This window comes from Caretta caretta, chromosome 11 (genome assembly GCF_965140235.1).
Source record: "Caretta caretta isolate rCarCar2 chromosome 11, rCarCar1.hap1, whole genome shotgun sequence".
In the NCBI taxonomy this organism is placed as follows: domain Eukaryota; kingdom Metazoa; phylum Chordata; order Testudines; family Cheloniidae; genus Caretta; species Caretta caretta.
In genome coordinates this window covers 51,204,529-51,227,173 of record NC_134216.1, presented here as the reverse complement: position 1 = coordinate 51,227,173, position 22,645 = coordinate 51,204,529, and the positions used below count along the sequence as shown (strand labels likewise).

Sequence of the window (22,645 nt, the reverse complement as noted above, 5' to 3'; positions counted from 1 at the left end):
TGTACTCGGCGGCTTGGTGCTCCGGTGCCAAGATAGGGATATGGGTTCCGTCTATAGCCCCACCACAGTTAGGGAATCCCATTGCAGCAAAGCCATCCACTATGACCTGCACATTTCCCAGGGTCACTACCCTTGATATCAGCAGATCTTTGATTGCGTGGGCTACTTGCATCACAGCAGCCCCCACAGTAGATTTGCCCACTCCAAATTGATTCCCAACTGACCGGTAGCTGTCTGGCGTTGCAAGCTTCCACAGGGCTATCGCCACTCGCTTCTCAACTGTGAGGGCTGCTCTCATCTTGGTATTCATGCGCCTCAGGGCAGGGGAAAGCAAGTCACAAAGTTCCATGAAAGTGCCCTTACGCATGCGAAAGTTTCGCAGCCACTGGGAATCGTCCCAGACCTGCAACACTATGCGGTCCCACCAGTCTGTGCTTGTTTCCCGAGCCCAGAATCGGCGTTCCACAGCATGAACCTGCCCCATGAACCTGCATGCATTGGCAGGGCCCATGCTTTCAGAGAAATCTGTGTCCATGTCCTGATCACTCACGTGACCGCGCTGACGTCGCCTCCTCGCCCGGTATCGCTTTGCCAGGTTCTGGTGCTGCATATACTGCTGGATAATGCGTGTGGTGTTTAATGTGCTCCTAATTGCCAAAGTGAGCTGAGCGGCCTCCATGCTTGCCTTGGTATGGCGTCCGCACAGAAAAAAGGCGCGGAACGATTGTCTGCCGTTGCTCTGACGGAGGGAGGGGCGACTGACAACACGGCTTACAGGGTTGGCTTCAGGGAGCTAAAATCAACAAAGGGGGTGCCTGTACATCAAGGAGTATTTCAGGCAGGACTTCACGGAGGGTTCCAATAAGAAATGGTGCACCTAAGTTATTGTTCTTATTGGAACAAGGAGGTTAGCCTGGCCTCTGACTGATACATGCCTAGATTTACCTCGCTGCACCTTCTCTGTGAGTGACTGCAGTGTGACCTAGAGGAATGAGTCCCCTAGACAGGGGAGGAGGCAAATGAGTACAAAACAAATCTGGTCTATTTCTTGTTTTGACCCACTCCATCTATCTTTTACATCTTTGGCTGGCAGCAGACGGTGCAGAAGGACTGCATGCCATCCACATCTCATGGCTGCTCGGCAGAAGATGGTACAGTACGACTGCTAGCCATCCCCATCTCTTGCCTGCCTGGCAGAAGATGGTACAATACGACTGCTAGCAATCCTCATCTCTTGCCTGCCTGGCAGAAGATGGTACAGTACGACTGCTAGCAGTCCGTATCGCCTGCCCGCTCACCATAAGACGGTTCAATAGGACTGACTGCAGGACTAAAGAGAATGACCTGGTCAAGTCACTCCAAATTTAGTCCCTGCGCCCATGTCTGCCCAGGCGCTCCCAGCCGACGTGGCCAGGAGCACCTCGGACACGACGAGGACGACTACCAATCGTATTGCACCGTCTGCTGCCAGAAGGCAATGGGTTGCTGCTACTGTGCAGCAAAGCCGTACCGCGTCTGCCAGCACCCAGGAGACATAGGGTGATGGTTACCTGAGCGGGCTCCATGCTTCCCGTGGTATGGCGTCTGCACAGGTAACTCAGGAAAAAAGGCGCGAAATGATTGTCTGCCCTTGCTTTCACGGAGGGAGGGAGGGAACGGGGGCCTGACGATACGTACCCAGAACCACCCGCGACAATGTTTTAGCCCCATCAGAGTGCTCCATTGTGACTGCTCTGGACAGCACTCTCAGATGCCCGATTGTTTGCCGTTGCTCTGACGCCGGGAGGGGCGCTTACAGGGTTGGCTTCAGGGAGCTAAAATCAACAAAGGGGGTGGCTTTACATCAAGGAGTATTTCAGGCAGGACTTCACGGAGGGTTCCAATAAGAAATGGTGCACCTAAGTTATTGTCCTTATTGGAACAAGAAGGTTAGCCTGGCCTCTGATTGATACATGGCTAGATTTACCTCGCTGCACCTTCTCTGTGAGTGACTGCAGTGTGATCTAGAAGAATGAGTCCCCTAGACAGGGGAGGGGGGGAAGCAAATGAGTACAAAACAAATCTGGTCTATTTCTTGTTTTGATCCACTCCATCTATCTTTTACATCTTTAGCTGGCAGCAGACGGTGCAGAAGGACTGCATGCCATCCACATCTCATGGCTGCTCGGCAGAAGATGGTACAGTACGACTGCTAGCAGTCCGTATCGCCTGCCCGCTCACCATAAGACGGTTCAATAGGACTGACTGCAGGCAGGACTAAAGAGAATGACCTGGTCAAGTCACTCCAAATTTAGTCCCTGCACCCATGTCTGCCCAGGCACTCCCAGCCGACGTGGCCAGGAGCACCTCGGACATGACGATGACGGCTACCAGTCGTACTGTACCGTCTGCTGCCACAAGGCAAGGGATTGCTGCTACTGTGTAGCAATGCCATACCGCGTCTGCCAGCACCCAGGAGACATAGGGTGACGGTTACCTGAGCGGGCTCCATGCTTGCAGTGGTATGGCGTCTGCACAGGTAACTCAGGAAAAAAGGCGCGAAATGATTGTCTGCCCTTGCTTTCACGGAGGGAGGGAGGGAACGGGGGCCTGACGATATGTACCCAGAACCACCCGCGACAATGTTTTAGCCCCATCAGGCATTGGGATCTCAACCCAGAATTCCAATGGGCAGCGGAGACTGCGGGAACTGTGGGATAGCTACCCACAGTGCAACGCTCCGGAAGTCGACTCTAGCCTCGGTACTGTGGAAGCGCTCCGCCGAGTTAATGCACTTAATGCACTTAGAGCATTTTCTGTGGGGACACACACACTCGAATATATAAAACCGATTTCTAAAAAACCGACTTCTATAAATTCGACCTTATTCCGTAGTGTAGACATACCCCCAGACTTGAAGAAGTCTCTGTGGCTCAAAAGCTTGTCTCTCTCACCAACAAAAGTTGGTCCAATATAAGATATTACCTCACTCACTTTGTCTGTAAGCTTAATTGTGACAGTCTCCATTGAATTCCAAAATTGCTTTCCAGTCTTCATTTTCCTCGGTCTCAATGCACGTCATTCTTCTAATAAACAAAGCACTTGTTTCATTAGTTTTCATAACTGTATGTACTTTAATTGCTTTGCAGATTTATCAAAATAGATCTGTTACAGTTGCTGAAGTATTTCCTAAATGTTGGACAGCCATTTTTGGGATGCTCTCAGACACCAGTTATGGCCTTGGACCTACAAATGCTTAAGCATATATAGTCCCACGGAGCTCAATAGGACTACTCATGTGAGTAAAGTTACTCATGTGTTGTAGGGTTGAAAGGACTGAGACTTTGCTCTCTGGCTCTTCTAAATTTTTAAAGAAATGTACTCTTTCTGAAAACTGTTCTATGAATGTTTGGTTCATTGTTTTAAAATAACATAAGTTTTAATATTCATGTGGTCTCTAAAGCTCCCTTATTTCTACTACAAGGAGTTTAATCACCTGTCACAAATTCCTGCTTAAAGGCAACCTGCAAAATATTTTTAAATTGGGCTTGTGACCAATGTTCCCTCTAATTTTTGACAAGCCGTGTGTGCAAAAAATTTCTTCTGTGCAAATTTTTGCGCTTTGTGCAAATTTTTGTGCGTGCAGTGTTTCACCGTGTGCGTGGGGTTTAGGATCTGTGTGCATGTGCACAGCTTATAGGGAACAGTGATTGTGACTACTGCTTAAAAGAGACCAAAAAACCCTTTGTTATTAAAAAACAAAAACAAAACAAACAAAAAAACAACCTCCCCACAAAGGGTTTTTTGTTGGTGATGGTGATGCTGGGAAGGGAGTGGGAGGAGGGGCTTAGATATATCAGCTCTGGTATTCCCTGATTTTGCTGGAAGTCTGAGGATGTATATTATTAACTCTCACAACTTATTTGAAGGGGCAGGAGATTTGTGCTAAATCCTTAATAAAGCTTTCTTTCTTCAAACTGTTAATTTGTCAATAATGTTGAACAAGTGCAGAAGGGGAAGGAGTTTAAAGTAGTCAGAATACAAATCCCTTCTCTCAGTTGCTCAACTTTCACTCTCTTGGCTCTTGGGAGATAGTCACTTTTTCTACTTCTTCACGCAACCAAGAATCTTCTAGGCTAGACCAGAGCTGACTCAGACATAAAAAACAAAGGAAAAGTTTTTTGGGAGAATGAGGAAAAGAAAAGCACACTTTTCTGGGCCTTCTTTATACGCCATAAAGAAGCAAAAGCTCTGCATTTCAGGAAATCCATAAGGAATTTTACGGATATTATGTGTTATTATATAGCATTCCTATAGGATCACTAGTTTCAAGTTTGGCTCTGTGTTTTATTGAATCTTGGCAAGTGTACCTCCTCACCCCTTTCTGAGTGCATTTAAATAGTCACAAAAATCCAGACTGATGTTTTTCTTGTCATAGAGGAAGTGTGTTGACTAACTTTGGGCAGGGAGGGTAGAAGGGGAGGGAATCTAATTTCAGCAAGCAGAGCTGAAGAAGGGGACACAGAAGAGGGGAAGAACTGGATCCAAGATATAATGCTCCTTCCTCTCCTTGACCTGTGTGGAAATTGCTGCACTGGTTAGGTCGCTAATATAGCAGAAAAGATGTAATGAGATCCTATTGATGGAACCTGAGACAAGACAAATTCAGACTAGAATTAAAGCACACATGTTCAGCATTGAAGTAATTAACCCCTGGAACATCTTGTCTAGGAATGTCTTTAGATCAGGACTGGATCTTCCTGCTAGATATGTTCTAGCACAAGCAGAAGTTATGGGTTTGATGTAGAAATTATTGGGTAAGGTTTTATGGCCTGTGTTACCTAGAAAGTCATCCTAAATTATCATAATGGTGCCTTCTGACTGACATTTATCAGCCTATTAATTATTTAATTGATTACTAAGAAACACTTCAAGAAAAAGGGCATGGAGAGGAGTGAAGTTAAAATTTCAGCCAAAAGGAGCTGGGTGGGGGTGGAAGGGGGAGAGACAGAACAGAGATCCCTGGGTAACACCCATTTCTCTGAGAAGGCATCAGGAGTCAATGAATGCCATCCAAAAGAATTCTGGACTGATGTATGTATGTGTGGGGCCAAGGAAAATGGCCCCACAGTCAGAAAGAGACTCCCCATGGCCAGTCTTCCTGCTCCTGGACTTATAAGTAACAATGAGGGGAAAAGGTTCATGAAGATAACCTCTGGACTTGTTGGGGCCACCAAAAATAAAAAGGTGTGGGGGAAAGTGCAGCCAAAACCTAAGGAGGCAGGTTCTGTAGTAGGCAGAAGAGATTTGTACACCTGGGTCTCACTGCAAGAAAGGCAAGTGCTGAGGGAATCCATGAACTGTGCCAGCAACACACGTGTGCTCATGGTTCCATGAAGTACTCAACCACCTACTCCCCAAGCCGGTCATGGAACCAGGGTGGAGTATAGGCTCAGAAACCAGGACCAGAGTGGTTCTGGATACAGAGGCTTAACTCATCTGCTTCAGAGGGCCAGTACACCTGACCACACCTTGTTAGTGCAGGAATAACACAGGATGGTACAAATGATCTTCTTTGTCTCTCCTATTGAGGATTCTGTGAATGCACTATTCACAGGACTGATAAGGTACCCTTTAGTTTTATTCCGCCTGTCCATTTTAAAATTCTAGTTCAAAATTTCTTCTAGTCACACTTCAGAGTTCATTCCCCACACAATGCATATACCTCTCATCTATATCAGTCCTATCTCGCTTCCTCCATCTGGTTGTGAATAACATGTATTTATACAAGTGTTGCATCTGTTTCTCCAGTTTTTTAGTATCTACATTTCTCTCATCTTCCCTTAGAGGTCCAAAAGAAATCAAGTTACAGAAAATATTTTGCAAATTTTTTGTATGTGAAAAAACTATAATTGGATTCAGGACATCCTAAGAGAAAATAAGAATCTGGGGGGAGGGAGAAATCTAGCCTTAAAAATGTTCCTTTGAAATTGCTCACACAAATGTTTCAATCTTTTTCTAATCTAAAATTGTTTTTAACCTTTTATTAACAGTATAAGTTATTTAAGCCTTTGGAGACTGGCAATATAAATACAATTGCCTCCATTTTTCCCCACTGAGAAATTAATGTATAATATGTACTTTATATTGCATTTAGGATTAATGCTATATATTACACAAACATACCCGCAGCCATATTCTTCTATGCTACCATGGCATCCTGGTTACAGTTAACAAAACAAAATCAGTATGACAACTTATCCAGATGTCTGAAAACAGCATGGTAGCTGCTGACAGCAATGTTGTCTTCCCAGTGAACACAGGACTGGCAGAGCAGGCACATAGTGCATGTAATGTGACAGGACTAATGTAGTTATATTTTAAAAAGTAACATTCTACACTCTTATTTTGATACATTTATCCATCCATCCCACCCACACGGACAATGTCACTAACGAGTTAACAGCATACCCACTCTGCCAGCCAATACAGAAGCACAGTGTGACAGATATGGCAATTTCCTGCAATATCTGTGTGAGATTTTACTTTATTAAGTTTATGTATCACTGAGGGCAGGGATTGTACAGCAGAACCTCAGAGTTATGAACTGACTGGTCAACCATACACCTCATTTGGAACTGGAAGTACACAATCAGGCAGCAGCAGAGACCCCCATCCCCCACCCCGCCAAAAAAGCAAATACAGTACAGTTCTGTGTTAAATGTAAACTACTGAAAAAATAAAGGAAGTTTAAAAAAATTTGACCAGGTAAGGAAACTGTTTCTGTGCTAATTTCATTTAAATTAAGACGGTTACAAGCAGCATTTTTCTTCTGCATTGTAAAGTTTCAAAGTCAATGTTCAGTTGTAAACTTTTGAAAGAACCATCATAACATTTTTTTCAGAGTTATGAAAAACCTCCATTCCTGAGAGGTTCGTAACTCTGAGGTTCTAGAGTATATAATTCCATGCGGGAGAGTGATCACGGCTCTGCAGGAACTACCAACAATGGGGGATGATTGGGTAAATTCACTTGGGTTGTAACACCTGCAGAAAGATATCACTACCTGGAGAGGCTCACAGGTACTAGTTCTAACTGGATTCTCCTGAGACCTAGCAGACAAAGCAAGGATTTGGGGATAAATAATCTGAGTTTAAACTGATTCAGGACCTTCTTTCTGATCTAGCAAATGGATAGAAGCTTCTGCACTCAAGGGGGCCCAAATCCTTCCTAAGGGGAAGGAGAGAGATGCAGGTCTCTGCCCAGAAGAGGTAACAGCTGAGGAGCCTAGAATGGGTTCCCTTGCTGGACCATAGAGGGGAAATAAAGGGGCAATTGCTCCGAACTGGGACACACAGCCATCACCAATGTGACTCTAAAGAATGGCCTATTATCAATTTCTGTTATAGTAGTCTCTGTTGGAAACCAAAATTTAGATCTGTTGGACTAGCGCGGCTTTCATAGAGATTGAAACTCAATCCCTGGATTTTCCAAACTTGCAGATTTGTAATGCTGTGGCCATGACACTCTTAAATCACCCCAGTTAGAACCTCCAAAACAGAGATTAACTGACCTCAGCCAATTGATCTTATTTTCATATGCTTACACTACTGATATAGTTTATTCTCCTTTAATAAGATGACTGCAATGCTAGTTAATATGATTCAGCCTCAATAACATTAGTATTCATTATGTATGAAATTCTGAATGCGGTCTGTATAGATGTATGAAGGAAAATAATTCAAGGTTCCATAGCAAGGACAAGAGATATGTGAATGTGGAAATATTTACAGAGAAGAAACAGAACAAATAGCAACTGTAAAAGGTAGATCAAATGAACCAGCAGTGACATATCTGTGATAATATTGCAGAGTATAAATAGTGTGGTCAAATGAAATACAACTTGAAAATAAAGCATAATTTTGATAGAAGTCTGAACAATTATAGGAGTGAAGTAAATTCTTTTATTAGTCAGAAAGGAGTAGTTCCATAGTTATTTTGGATATTAAAATGTAAATCTAAACATGATAGTAACAGAGCAGTATACTAGCCACATATACTCAGGAATGCAGAGAAACAATTTAAATGCTCAGAGAAATACATGACTGTCTCCTGCATATACATTTACATGGTCCAGTTGTTATGGCACTGCATATATAGTCCAGTGGTCACAGCACGAGCTTAGGACTTAGAAAACCCAGATTCAGTTCTCTGCTCAACCAGACTTCCTATGTGACCTTGGGCAAGTCACCTAGGAATAGACACACAAAGGAGATTTATGCATTACGCACTGCAATGCTGAGTTAAGGCACCCTACCAGTGGAATCCACAGCCCTGAATTTGGCACTAAGGCTCCCTATACAATGCATAGGGAGAGTTAGGTGCCTAAGAATGGGATTCACAAAAGCCAGAAAGCTCACTGAGGAGCCACCTAAGCTAGGCAACAGGAAATGCAGAGGAGATGGGCGTAACCTAAGCCTTGCCTCACAAAGGGGCATCTATCTCTGGGCCAGCTAAGTAATACTAGGATACTTAACTCCCTTTATGGATCTAGCCTCTAGTCTCTCTGTGCCTCAGTTCCCCATCTGTACAATGAGGACAATAGCACTACCCTACCTCACTGTGGGGAGGGAGGCAGAATTAAAGAATTAAAATATATTAAAGATTGTGAGATGTTTAAATAGTACAGTGATGGGGGGGGGCATAAGTAACTCAGACAGATAGATAAATGGACAAGTCACTTATGGAAAGCAATGCTAATAAGTCTATACATTACAACAATTTTGTGCCACAATAGCCGTTTAGATTCTTAGGCCTTTTTTCTGCCCTGCAACATGTACAGGTGCAGTCCATGGCATTGCTAGTCACAATGTTTTCATGAGCATAACACTCTGGGTCAAATTCCACCACGTTAGATCACTGTGAATCTCAAAGATTATAAGCACTCTTCATTATTTGTATTGTGGTAGTGCTCAGGGACCCCATTGTGGTAAGCACTGTTAAACCAGGTAAGAAAAAGAAGGCTCCTGCCTGCAATAGCTTACTGTGTAAATGAGCATTGACTCCAATGGAGTTATTGTGGATTTACACCAGCATAGCCAAGAGCAAACCTTTGCCCTTGATAGAATCTCATGAAAGGCAGTTTTCACAGATACAATAAATTCAATTCAATGTGGGATCATAACACTCAGACATGAGAAGGGGATAAACAAGTAACAGCAAGCCATGCAAAGATGAGATACAAAACCATGAGTGAAATTAATTTGTGTTACATTGGAGTTTAGGGGAAAAGGAGTAACACATGTTTTAGGGGCTTGTTAATGCTCTATTGCAATTTTTCACTTGGTTTTTCTAATGATTACATGTAATAAACCAGGCACTGTCAGTTGTTGAGGATATTTTCATAGTTTAATTAATTTAATTATTTTTCAGAATGCCAAACAAAATACAAAATCTGACCAGTAGTACCTGGGACTATGTAGAAGTCGTATGGATTCACTTTCAACATACCCCAGGTGGATAGCCTAGCATCCCAAAGGAGCAAAGTTCTTAGCCTTGGGCCGGATTGTCTTCTGTGCAGGAATAACCACTCCCTTAACCCACACACTGTTCAGGATCATGCAGATGCCCCTTGATTCCTCTGCTGCCTGGTTCCCACTGGCCCTAGAGAGCACCATTTTTGCAAGACCAGTACTTCCTGTGAGCGCCTCTGCCCCCTCCCACCCTTCATGGGTGCAGTTTCCCCTCCATATGGATGCTGAGAGGATCATGGGCTTTAAGAGAAGTCAAGTCATTTGGTATCTGAGAGGTTCTCAAGCTTTTTACTCCACTAAAATTAATCCTGCTGGCTCATTAAAGTAACACATGTACACGTGAAATTCCCCCCCCCCCAGAATACAGCTCAGTGAGCTGCAACCCAACTGAACTAGAGAAATACCATCATGAATTTTCTGACAAGTGTGCAATACTGTGAGCCTGATGGGAGTGAACTTGAAGAAGGCAGTGGTAAAGGTTGTTTAAAGGAAGACAAAGCAATATCACCCAGAGCATCACAAATACTAGTTATCCCTATTTAAGTATCACTTAATCAACTGCAGGTATCTTAATTAAATAGAATTATCATCCTTGTTAAGCAGCAGTCCTTGGTAATGTCATTGGGTTTAATTCAGTTTGCGAAGATATCCCATTTAAGTGTGTCCCAATTAAGTGGAAGGTGATAGGAATTGATTGGATTATGAACAGTACAACCATTGTACATAAGATTAACAGTATGGTAATAGTAATAAGAGGAAAGTTTAAAAGAGGTTAATCTTGAATCAGATTAGACCCTGTTAAGCATGTGCTGCAATGCAGCATGATTTGGGGTGGCAGAAAATAAAACTAGTGGGAAAATTCATGGGGGCTGAAACTAGAACAAGAACAAATAAAAACATAAATCAGCATGTCTAATTGTGCATAGCAACCACCAGCACGATGGAACAAACTCCTCCACCCCTCACCAGAAAAGCAGGAGTGCTGTTAACATACCATTCAGGTTTACCCCAGCATCATGTTTGCAGGTGTATGTCCTTGAACAGAGAAGAGTCAGCACTGATGATTAACTGGAGATAAGAAAAAGGTTAAATTATCTACAATGATACATAAAATACTCAGGGCTTTTGATAATTTACAACTGTTTGGATGGGCATAGATGATGTAGGTGGGCTGCTGTGATGAGAAACAACAACACACCTCATTAAGACTCTTTAGAACTGCAAGTTAAACTCTGACCTATATACTGTAAGGGCCTGAGGGTATATTTATGCTAGGAGATTTTGTATCCATTTCCAGGCAATGTTGCTGTTTCTCAGTAACAATACAGCTGCCCTGTTGCTGGGAAAAACAGGTACCATTTTTTCCTAGAGTAGGCAAGACCTATGATAACAAAACTTGTCCTAATGTGACACTCCTTCACCTACAAACAAACAATACTTTGTTTAAAATAGACAGGACTGGTCTAGTTTACCAAGATAGGACTCTTATTAGGCAACTTCCATGATCAAAATATAACAGCTCACGAGGGGGGAGTCACTGACTTACAAAATCTTGCTGGGTGGGCCTGGGTATCAGAGAAGATCCTGTTTATTTTAACGCATTCATGTTTTGATTTGCATTTTCTAAATATACTTTAAACACTCTTAGAAAAACAATACTTTCACAAATTAGCACAATACCACAAAGGATGCTGCCAGGCATTGACCCCAAAATTTCATTCAACATCCAACTCTCTCTCTCTCTAAAGAATCTGGAAAAAGATAGGCCTTGGAATGTTCCCCAACATTCATCAAACCTGAGCTCTGGCACAGGAGGGCACATTAACAAATTAAATAGCTGCAGACATCCTGCCATTCACCCTCCCCCAAGAACACCCTATTTCTATTCTCATTTACACCAGTTCTCATTTAAACCTATTGCTATTCAGTGCCTCAGCTGCCTGATACTGCCACAGAGCCACACGCAGGGAAAGGGATCTCTAAGATAGGCAATTCCCTGAATAGTTAGGGCTTTAGAAATTAACAACAACATTTGAAATTTCACTCAGTATAATCTGGTAGCCAAGGCAGATAATGGAGTACAGGGATAGAGTACTCCTACAGAAAATCCTATTTAGTGAACCAGCAGCTACATTCTCCACTGTATACAATTTTCCAGGTGGTCATAAGGTGTAGGCCCCCTCTAGAACAAAATAGAAGTCCAACCTGGCTGTGGGAAAGGCACTAGTAAGTACGACAATGTTCACATGTGAAATAAAAAAAGCAACAAGTCTTTTCCACTCTTAAATAGCAGCAATCTTAGAATCCATCACATTCTGGTAGTGCCTAAATGAGAAGTGATAAGAGACCCTCAGTCAGAGGCACTGTACACACACACAGAGACACACGTACACATACTAGCAGAGAGTCCCTATCACAAAGATCTTACAACTGAAGTAGATAAAACAATAGATAAACAAAATAAGCAATTTGTCAACAGTACAGAATGCATATGCTTCTACTTCTCCACATTTTCCACATCCTCTCTGAATACCTCTCTTCCCAACCTTCCCTCTAGCAAGCTCCTACAGCCAACCTGCTGCAGCATCCTTACTCCTCCATTTAGCAAGTGGCAGGCACCTTCTTAATAAGGGTGTGAGACAAGCCTCATTTTTCATGGTTGCTTTCCCTTTACCTCTGTCTTTTCTGGATGAAACCTCAACCAGCTAGCCAATATCCAATTCCCAGCTGATCCTAGACACTTGGCAAGTTGCTTTACGATCCAGGATGAGTCACAAAGGAAGACGACAGAGAGGTCTCTTTTTTCTGCACATCAACATGAAAGGGGCTAACTATTCTCTTCAGACCATTCTCAACAGTAAACGCTACCAGACCTTTGTACAGTTTGACTCATCTAGCATATTGATTATAAACAACAGTTAAACTCCATTTATACATGATCATTAGGTATTTTTTAAACAGAAGGTTACTAGTTATGGAATTAATGTTCCCTCCAATAACATTAACTTCTTTCCCTCTGTCTCTTGTGGATCAGCATGCACATATCTGACAGTTAGAGGGACATATCCTTACTCTGTGAAGCATGGTTAGTGCTTAACCCATATGTGGTCTACAGCTGAATGTGTGCCCCCTGCAGTGTGCCACATTTTAGCTTCTAGGTACAGAACAAGGAGTCCCGCTAAAAAATTTTTCATCAGACATAACAGCAAAGCCACAGCAGAAGTTCATCCATGTTTGTTGTAACACTTCTTTAAAGAAGATAGCTATACAGTGCTTTGGTTAGCGAGTGATACATGTTCTCTTGTTCTGTACATATAACTATCTTAAAGCTCACAAAGTGTGACAGCATTTGAGATTTTATTGGCCAAAGGGAAGTTCTGAATAATGAAAGGATGGGAACACAATGACCCATGATCCAATACGAACACGTGCGTGCACTCACACAAAAAACTGCTTCTAAGTTCAAGTCTCTTTACCTGCATAAACTAGTCATCCAATAACATCAGCTTTTCTCCCTCTGACTTTTCTGCATCTCAGTGTGTACTTTCGACAAGTAAAAGCCAAAGATACACCAAAAAATTACAGACAACTCCTGTCAATTACCCATTTTTGCACACACACAAGTGCATATCCTTTAATAGTTAGGTGCAACTGAGCAAGTCATGAATACAGTTTCAACTGGAGTTCAAATCTCCATCACGATAAAGGTCTCTTTTCACCTGGTCTCTAATTTCTGCACTGGTATTTTCCCCACAATCCTTGGGCGGAATGTAGAGTTTTATATCCCCTGTATCATCAGCAAGGCCTGAAGCTTGCAGGAGATAAAGAGTCCAGTTTAGCCCAGTGTTCCTCGTGGAACTTCCCATTTGCCTCTCTCAAACTTCTATGCTTCTATTCAGCCTTGGAGAAATGTCTATTTCTGATGCACTGAAAAGCTCCCTAGTGTCCTTTCTAAGCCAGGTGGTTTTCTGAAAGATGCGCTCTTGTGACCATTGTAATTGGAGCCAAATGTTGAGTTCCAATCTCCAAATTTTGGGATCAGTTTTTGTCTTGCAGTGACAGTTACAAGTGGGACTGTATTTACATGAGCCCCCATAACTGAGGAAGAAAAGCCTGGTATGATTCAGACAACTGGGAAATTACATAGGGGTTATATTAGAATGCAGGCTGGTTGTGATTTAATGGGGGCGCCAACATTTCTAAATGACTGTGTGAAAAAAGGCATGAGTATTCCGGTCACCTCCTAATTATGGACATCTGCACCCAGTCTTGATTTTCATGTTACCAGCAGCAAACACTACTGGTTTAACTTAATGCATAAATTACCCAAATAAATAATATCCAATAAATTAATACTTAAGTAATAGTAGTAACAAGCACTTTAGCTACAAAAGTGTGGGGAATGCACTGGTACTGGAATTTCATATGAAATGTTTCACCCATGGATGATTGATCTGGAAATTCTCTCAAAACATTAAAGTTATACATACTAATGTTGTGATTTATTACTGTTGATATATTACATTTTCACACCACAACACATGGCAGAAGCAGTTATCCAGCAACCAATTAACTGCAATTACTGTATGGTACTGAGAGATAAGAGTATTAGTATCAGTTCCAGCTGCAAAATTTGTTGAAAAAAAGTCTTTCCACCATCCTAAATTTATTTGCTCAACATGATAAATTTGATATTAATACTGCAGTCAAGCATACAAAATTGGTATTGCAATTTGTAGCCTGCTCCCTTCAAGAGAGAGATCATGTCTAAACTCAGATGCTAAAGATCTTTTTGTTTACAAAGCTACAACACACTCACCTCTAAAGCTTGCACATATGAAACAGATTAAGGGGCACAGCTGTGGGCTTTCGGTCTCTCAAACTACTGTTTATGTTAGCTATATATCCACCTACTCCCATATGCTGACTTGGTTAAGCATTCAGTATTATAAAAAAACATATGTACTTTACCTCCTGCTACATTTATTGCTTAATTTTAATGATCCACTTTGATATTATTTTAGAATCTTTGCTTATTTTAAAATGGGTATGATTTGCAACAAAAAGAGACCTTACATTACTGGTAACTTACCAGTGAATTTGACACTTACCTGCTGCTTAGACTCTCCACTGGAATGTACACTGCAGCTAAAGGTCCAAAGTTCTATCCCTATTTCACCTCATATGGTTGGAGGAAGAAAAGGGAGGTAGCTACACTATTTCTGAAAACCATTATATCTAGCATTGAATATGAAGTGATTTCAGTGCTACATTCAACAGGTATACTGCCATTTAGTTAGAGCTATCCTACAACCAACATGTACCTCAAATCAGAATTTAAATATGGATGAAAGTGAAATTCTTTGACAATATCTTCTCATTTAATAATAAATCTTATTTCAGCAAAAGCTCACCCACAGTGATACCATCCCTTGTAATCTTATTGCTAATCTCACAATATTTGTTTTTCTTAGAGCCCCAGGGCCTGGAATCTTGTATTTATGTGAGAATCTCAGTCCTTATATTTAAAAAAGTGTTAGCCTCTCATGATTACAAAGAAAAGCTTGCAAATGAGACTTGAGGGCACTCATAAGGCTCAAAGGCTAAAAGGCAACTAAAAAATCCAAGATTTATTATTTGACTTTAATCACAAATTTTTTAAGCCAATCATGATTTTTAGGATCAGACTCATGATTTCAAACACTTGTGGCTGACAATTCTACACACAAGAAGTGCAAGAGACATAATGTAGCAAAATAGTATGGTATATGGAGGGCTAGTCCTAACAAACATTAAAAAGATGGCATTGAGAACATACAAACTCTTTGTTTATGAATCCTAATATGTTTGGCCTGCACATGCCTGAATGCACAGAAGATTACTATAGCATTTCAGGAATAACCTCTTTTAAAAAGTAACAGAAGCCAATTGTAGGGTACACTACAGCAAGAGCCATTTTGCATCAGATTTTTTTTTTCTATTTTTAAAAAAGCTTCCCATTTATTTCAGTGTAGATTTCTACTAAAAAGTCAGTGGCACAAGGAGATATATAGTTTGGCAAACTGATTTAAAATAATGTAAAAGCAGGAAGTACTCATTAGGGATGTAGTATTTATTGTAACTTTCAAAGCAATATAAGATGATTATTTGTGTTAAGTAAGCACAAAAGTCCAATGGGTATGCTGGCCAAACGTGCAACTTGTTTGGAAAAGAAATCACGACTAGTTAAGGTCATGCTGAGGTCTTCATTTTTTAAAAAAAGGAACTGGCAATCTCAGGTTATGATAGGTGATAGTCAAGAAGGTACACATATTGCTACCCATCTTTACTAATTGACCAAAACCAGGTATTAATCTTTTGCTCCTCTAAGCCTGCCCTCATTCAAACTGAAAATGCTAATCTGGGACCTTGAAAAAAGTTATTAAGAATCCCACAGTCCACTCTGAGCTATTTCACCTTATCTAAAAATAATGCACTGCACAACAATTTGAGTGCATTTTTTAAATTTTCATGTGATTTTATTGCTCTTGAAAAGTGCTGAATTGACAGCCCTAGAGACAAAATTCATGCATCTAGGCATAGTATGGGAAAAGTTCAAGTTGCTCCAGTTACCTAGGAACAACGATTACACTTAAATCAATAGTAGAATGCTGGAAATATCAATCTGTTTGGAATGTTAAGAACTTACATTAAGTCAAGTATGTGTGAAAAGCTGGAAGAGGAAATAATATTGAAAATAAAAATATTAGCCCTTTGAACTATTAAAAAGTATTCTTGAAGTTTGTGACTCAATTTTAGTGCCTAAAGAATTCTATAAGACTATAATGCTACTCTATAAAAACTCCACCTCTTTACTCAACGCATATTCTCTTTGCCTGTATTTAGGGTCATATCTGCAGATCTTCGCGACAAAAATAAATTTGTATTGTTTGCTACTCCTGTTAAGCCTGCAGAGAGAACAGAGCTATGACTGAATGACATGTAGAGTCTCTCACAACTTGTGCATCATTACCAGAATTGTTTACTAAGTTCCAATCAATTCCACCTGTGCAAACTCATTGAAGGCAATTGGGTTGCACAGGTGTCACTGTGATAATAATTTGAAGACAGTGGGGCTGCTCAGATATAACTGAACCTTGATGATGTATGAGATGAAAAGAACCCCGGCTGAATATACAAAGCTGGCTGTCAGAAAAACATCCTTTCTACTTACAAAAACTGAGAAGATTGGATACAGAAAGAAACAAACATAGAACCTTAGTGTCTGTTTTCAGAGTAGAACTTCACTTTAAAGAACTTCAGGGAACACAAAACTTTCCTCTGCTCTTTTTATTTTTTTTTAAGTCACCTACATGTGACATTTTTCCTCTACAGAATTAGATCTGTTGTGGTATTCCTGTCATAAATATAAAGGGAAGGGTAAACCCCTTTGAAATCCCTCCTGGCCAGGGGAAAGCTCCTCTCACCTGTAAAGGGTTAAGAAGCTAAAGTAACCTCGCTGGCACCTGACCAAAATGACCAATGAGGAGACAAGATACTTTCAAAAGCTGGGAGGAGGGAGAAAAACAAAGGGTCTGTGTGTCTGTCTATATGCTGGTTTTCTGCTGGTGATAGACCAGGAATGGAGTCTTAGAACTTTTAGTAAGTAATCTAGCTAGGTATGTGTTAGATTATGATTTCTTTAAATGGCTGAGAAAAGAATTGTGCTGAATAGAATAACTATTTCTGTCTGTGTATCTTTTTTGTAACTTAAGGTTTTGCCTAGAGGGGTTCTCTATGTTTTTGAATCTAATTACCCTGTAAGATATCTACCATCCTGATTTTACAGGGGGGATTTCTTTATTTCTATTTACTTCTATTTTTATTAAAAGTCTTCTTGTAAGAAACTGAATGCTTTTTCATTGTTCTCAGATCCAAGGGTTTGGGTCTGTGGTCACCTATGCGAATTGGTGAGGCTTTTTATCCAACATTTCCCAGGAAAGGGGGGGTGCAAGTGTTGGGAGGATTGTTCATTGTTCTTAAGATCCAAGGGTCTGGGTCTGTAGCCACCTAGGCAAATTGGTGAGGCTTTTTACCAAACCTTGTCCAGGAAGTGGGGTGCAAGGTTTTGGGAAGTATTTTGGGGGGAAGGACGCGTCCAAACAGCTCTTCCCCAGTAACCAGAATTAGTTTGGTGGTGGTAGCGGCCAATCCAAGGACGACGGGTGGAATATTTTGTACCTTGGGGAAGTTTTGACCTAAGCTGGTAAAGATAAGCTTAGGAGGTTTTTCATGCAGGTCCCCACATCTGTACCCTAGAGTTCAGAGTGGGGGAGGAACCTTGACAATTCCACTGCTGTCAATAGGAGATAAGTAAGTATGTGAACAGCAGACAGTCCATAAAAATCAAAAGTTTTTAAATTTAAGCAAAATAAATATTTTTTCCAAGATAAACACAACTTTTGACTACTTATAACCCAAGCGCAGCTCAACTCCTCTGAAATTATGGCCTACTTTGGACTAGGGCAGATGGGACTGCAATGGTCAGGCAACAACTTCAGTGACATACACATGAGTAAAATGAGCAGGATTGGACCCCAAGGGCATCAGTTTCTAAAATCCTTAGAGGAAGTATGGTTAAGGTGAGAGATATGTGGAGAATGTTGTTAAGCAGTTTGTGTGGGGGCACTGCTTGTGTTATAATAGCAATAATATAGTCTCTGTTCTTTCCTGGGCAATAATCTGATTCCCTCATTGTGATTATCCACTCAAAAATGAGATTACTATTGAGAGAAAGGAGGGCAAGGTTTATTATTGCATAATTTATGCATTGTTATATAAATTCTGTTCTAAAAGCTCAATTCAGAACTTCTTTGGCTCAGGGGATTAGTTGTTACAAACAGAGCCTCTGATGTCTGTCATTCATATAATTTAAATTCAGTTCTGTAGTAACTGGAAATTGTTTCCATCTAAGCATTTACTAGCATTTGTGAAATGAATTAGGTGATATCAGTTCAGTTCTCAGTGGACTGGTATCCATCAGAAAAATCACCAAAACGGGCACTAATTGGCAACGTGGTTGGAAGTAATAGCAGAGAAACCAACAACTGAAATGTTACAGAGAATGAACTAGCCTCTCTCTCTACTTAAATGGTCCCTCCAGATAAAGGTAGGGGCACTTGATACGCTCCTAGTTTCAAGTTTTCTTTAATGAGTGTATCTGGTAGTTCTGATTATTTCCTCATGCTATTCATGGATCATCTCTTGGGAAAAAAACTAGTTCCGTAATCAAAGTACACTGGTACTATTCATATTACAATCTCAAATATTTTCATGATTCTTTTGATATTCTGTATTTAGAACTGTATGCTTCAAAATACATTTATCTTCAATACACGTTATACAGCCCTATTCTACACTGCAATGCATATATCACTCTGTTTACCTCTAATATTTCATTATATTTTTAATGTAATGAAGTTTGAAGAAAAATAGAAAGAATTTTCAAAAAAAAATTAAAGAAATTCTAAGGATTTACAAAACAGATGACTGGATTTTGTAGACCTGTGTTGAAGAACTGACTTTAAACTGTACTGTACACAAAGGAACTTGAAAGAGTACAGAATTGTTGCCACAGGTTGATGAGAACTTATGTGCTTTTAATTGTATAGTATTCAGTATCAACCTGTGTATTTAGTTATTCTAAAATAACTATATCAAAATTGGCAAACAGCCTATCACCAGTACCCTTGTCTGATGAAGTGAGCTGTAGCTCACGAAAGCTTATGCTCAAATAAATTGGTTAGTCTCTAAGGTGCCACAAGTCCTCCTTTTCTTTTTGCATCAGCCTCGTCCTCTTTGATCTCCCACTATCCACCTTACCCTCATTAATACTATCTGAAATGCTTCAGGCAATCTACCTCGCCTGCCATTATAACCCTCGTCAGATCCCTCTGCAGGCTTCCAATTGTTGTCCAAAGCAAGTTTAAGACCCTTGTCTTTACTTCCAAAGTGCTCCACAACCTGACTCCAGCTATCTTTTTCCACTGTCTTCCTTCCCCACCTTACTCTGTCCAACACACACAATCAGCTGCCCCCTTGAGTTCTTCCATCCTGTTACATAGTCCTAAAACCCTAATCCACGGCTCAGATATAATGCATCTCCACCTTTTGATCCTCCAACTCCCTTCTGAAAACACAATTCTTCAAGGAGGCCTATAAACACTAACTTATGAAGCTCATTAACTAATGAACATATGCCCATAAAAAGAAAAGGCACATACCAAAAAGCACAAAACTAGCAAATTGTATTCTTATCACCACTCACATTGCTTTTCATTATTCCCCTCCTATGTTCAGATTTTAAACTCTTAATAGTAGAGAGTAGAGCATATGTATTTTTATATAAATATATGTACATTCAAAGAGTATTTCAGGTCAATTTCATGTATACCATCACATCTGCCCACTACTGCCTTCCTTTCAGAGTCAGTTAGACTTCTGAATATGTTCTCAGTTACTTCAATATAGAGAAGACTTTTTTTTAGAAGCTTACATACTGGAATCCAACTAGAAGTACTATTTTCCATTTAAATTAAAAATGTAGTGATAGTTTAAGACAATTGAGTGATTTAAAATAAAGCAGCAACGAGTTTAAGTATCAGCATTGTGGGTTTTTTTTTTTAAATATTAAGGAACCGTCAAAGTAACTGAATTCCTTTTATGACAAATATTCAAGACTACAATTAACCTTTACTGGCCTTTGACTAACTGTTATTACCCTTGGATTAAAATAAGAAAAATGTCTCCTCAGTATTCTCATTTCTTAGTAAATCTGCACTGATGTCCCAAAACTTATGTTATTGTCATTAGTCAACTAAAGAACAATCATGGTAATGAGATTAAAGTAAGGACACAGAAATTATATTGCATTTTACCACATTCTTTTAGAAGAGTGTCATTAAAGGTCACTGTCATCTCTAAGTTTCAAACCCTCTTAGAAATTGAATGTTCTCTCCTTCTCCCTCCCCCAGATTCTGAGCTTGAAGTTTAGGCTCAAATATTAGTATAGTCTTCACATTCCTTTCCGATTGACAAGCCCTATTTTATGGGGTTTAAATTAACTTTTCTATTTTTGTTTGGCTATGTACAGAAAAATCTTCCTCTGCAAAACAATAATGCGTTCATTCGTATCAGCAGTGATATCAGATCATCTCCAAAACATAATTGCTATGGCTAAGCCAGGAGAAGCAAAACAAAACTTTATAGGACCAACAAAAGCCAGAGATAATGGCTTTACTATACTTTTTACATTTCTCACTAGAATATAGGGTGTGTGTTTGTTTTGGAAACAGATATTTAGAATTGAGAGGAAGTTTCCCTATCATATCCCAAGTCAAATTTGGAGTCTGAAATTCTTGACAAAGTCCCTATAATTTCAAAGTTGGGGAAGAAAAATAAGATGTGTTTACCTTAAGTTTTAAAGCAAATATGGTCTAATAAATATTAGAAAAAACCTGATAGATTCTTTTTGGGTGTATTCATTGATATATAGGATTAAAAATCCATAATCATTACTGAATTTCAAAGGTGATCTCAATTTCAGAAGTATATGCAGAGGGACAACGACTGAGGACTTCCCAGCATCTCCTGAAGGCCCTACTGAGAGAGAATTAATTCCAACACTAGTTTATTTTCTATGCAATCATCACACTGGGAAATATCGCATGATTAATTCTAGTGATACAATTCAATACTGACCACAGTGAGAATGTAGCAAAGGGTTATTTTCTCTATATTATTAGAAAAGTCTTCCACCCAAAGTATTGTCCTCACCACTCTAAAATCCAAACGTTCATGGCAGGCTCCATCAATCCTTTTTCTGATTCCTAAATCTGGTGCAACAAATGTCGATGTCCCCCTCCCCACTCCCTACCTCCCTCTCGCTCTCTTGCGGGGGGGGGGAGGCCATACATCCTAAAACATGGTAAGATGCGCAATCATTGCTAACACTAGCAAACCCTCAAAAGCCAGACGCCCAAGAAGGGAAAGGTGCTTAGGTCGCTACCGCTGTGTCACGTTTTGGAGGGAGGAAGAGGGGGATAATTGGATGCCACTCGTTTCCGATCTTGGACATAACGCAGCGGCGGCTGCAGCGCAAAGCAAATAAAGGAACTGGAAGTTGCGCCGCGAGCGGCTGTGGGGAGGTTGCAGGGCTCATGGCTGGGTGCCCCAGGCGGAGGGGGGCCGCCCCCCGGGCCGCTCGCCCCGCGCTCACTCAACCTAAAAAAGTTTCCCCGGGACGCCGAGGCTGCCCCACGCTCGCCCGCCCCCCCGCATCACTCCAGCCGCCGCGCTCAGCGGGCTGCCCCGGTCCCTCGCCAAACCGCGCTCGGGCGCCGCAGCCCCGGGAGCAGCCCCACGCGCCCCCGTTCCCGGCCTGCGCCCGGCAAGCGCCGCGGGGCGCCTCCCCTTGCTTGCGGCGGCTGGCCCCGGCGAGGGATGAAAGAGCCGCCGCCAGCGCCGAAAGTCCTGCCTGGGGCGTCAAACTCCTGCGGACTTGCCGGGGAGTTTGGCTGGAGGGAGCGGGCACCGCGGGACTGAGTCCCACGCGCGCCGCGGGCAGCCGCTCCCCGCAGCCGCCCGAAGGAAGGAAGGAAGGAAGGAAGCGCGGGGTACCTTGCGGAGAGATGGAGGGTGGCAGCCGGGGCCGGCCCCTGTCAGTCACCCAGAGAAAGAAGCGGCTCCGCGAGCGCCCGCCTCAGCCTCAGCTCCCGGCTCAGCCACCGAGAAAGTTTCCTGACGTCAGGCTGGGCTTCCTCCCGCCTCCCCTCCCACCATTGATCTGCCGGAGCTGGCGCTTCGCTGCTCCCGGGCTCCCTCTGGCTCACGCCGGCTTGCTACAAGCGGGAGGTGGCCTGGCTCGTCCGCAGTCTGAGCGCGTCCGCGCCCCCCTCCCGCGCGTTCGCTCGCTCGCTCAGCGCCCAGCCAGGCGCCTGGGACTTTGCCCCGGGGGTGGCTGAGAACAAGGGGAATGATTCCCCCCCCCCCCCCCCCACCCGCAGCAACTTCGCTCCTCGGGAGACCCCGCTGTGGAGGTAGCGCGCACACCAGGGCTAGCCCAGGGCTTGAGCTTGACTACAACACGCATTACA

The 22,645-nt window shown here is 41.9% G+C and overlaps 1 protein-coding gene across 12 annotated transcripts in view; it reads right to left on the bottom strand.

Moving 5' to 3' along the window:
* The window catches only part of GULP1 (GULP PTB domain containing engulfment adaptor 1), a 287,093-nt gene extending 264,683 nt beyond the window's left edge, over positions 1–22,410 (bottom strand). For 4 of the 12 annotated variants that reach the window (XM_075118011.1, XM_075118010.1, XM_048869667.2 and 1 more), the window contains exon 1: positions 22,170–22,404. The gene's annotated coding sequence lies outside the window, so the exon portion shown is untranslated. Of the gene's footprint in view, positions 1–10,506; positions 10,581–22,169 lie in introns of all 12 variants that reach the window. The other 8 variants (XM_048869672.2, XM_048869673.2, XM_048869670.2 and 5 more) reach the window with 7 other exon arrangements.
* Between the last annotated feature and the right edge of the window lie 235 nt (positions 22,411–22,645).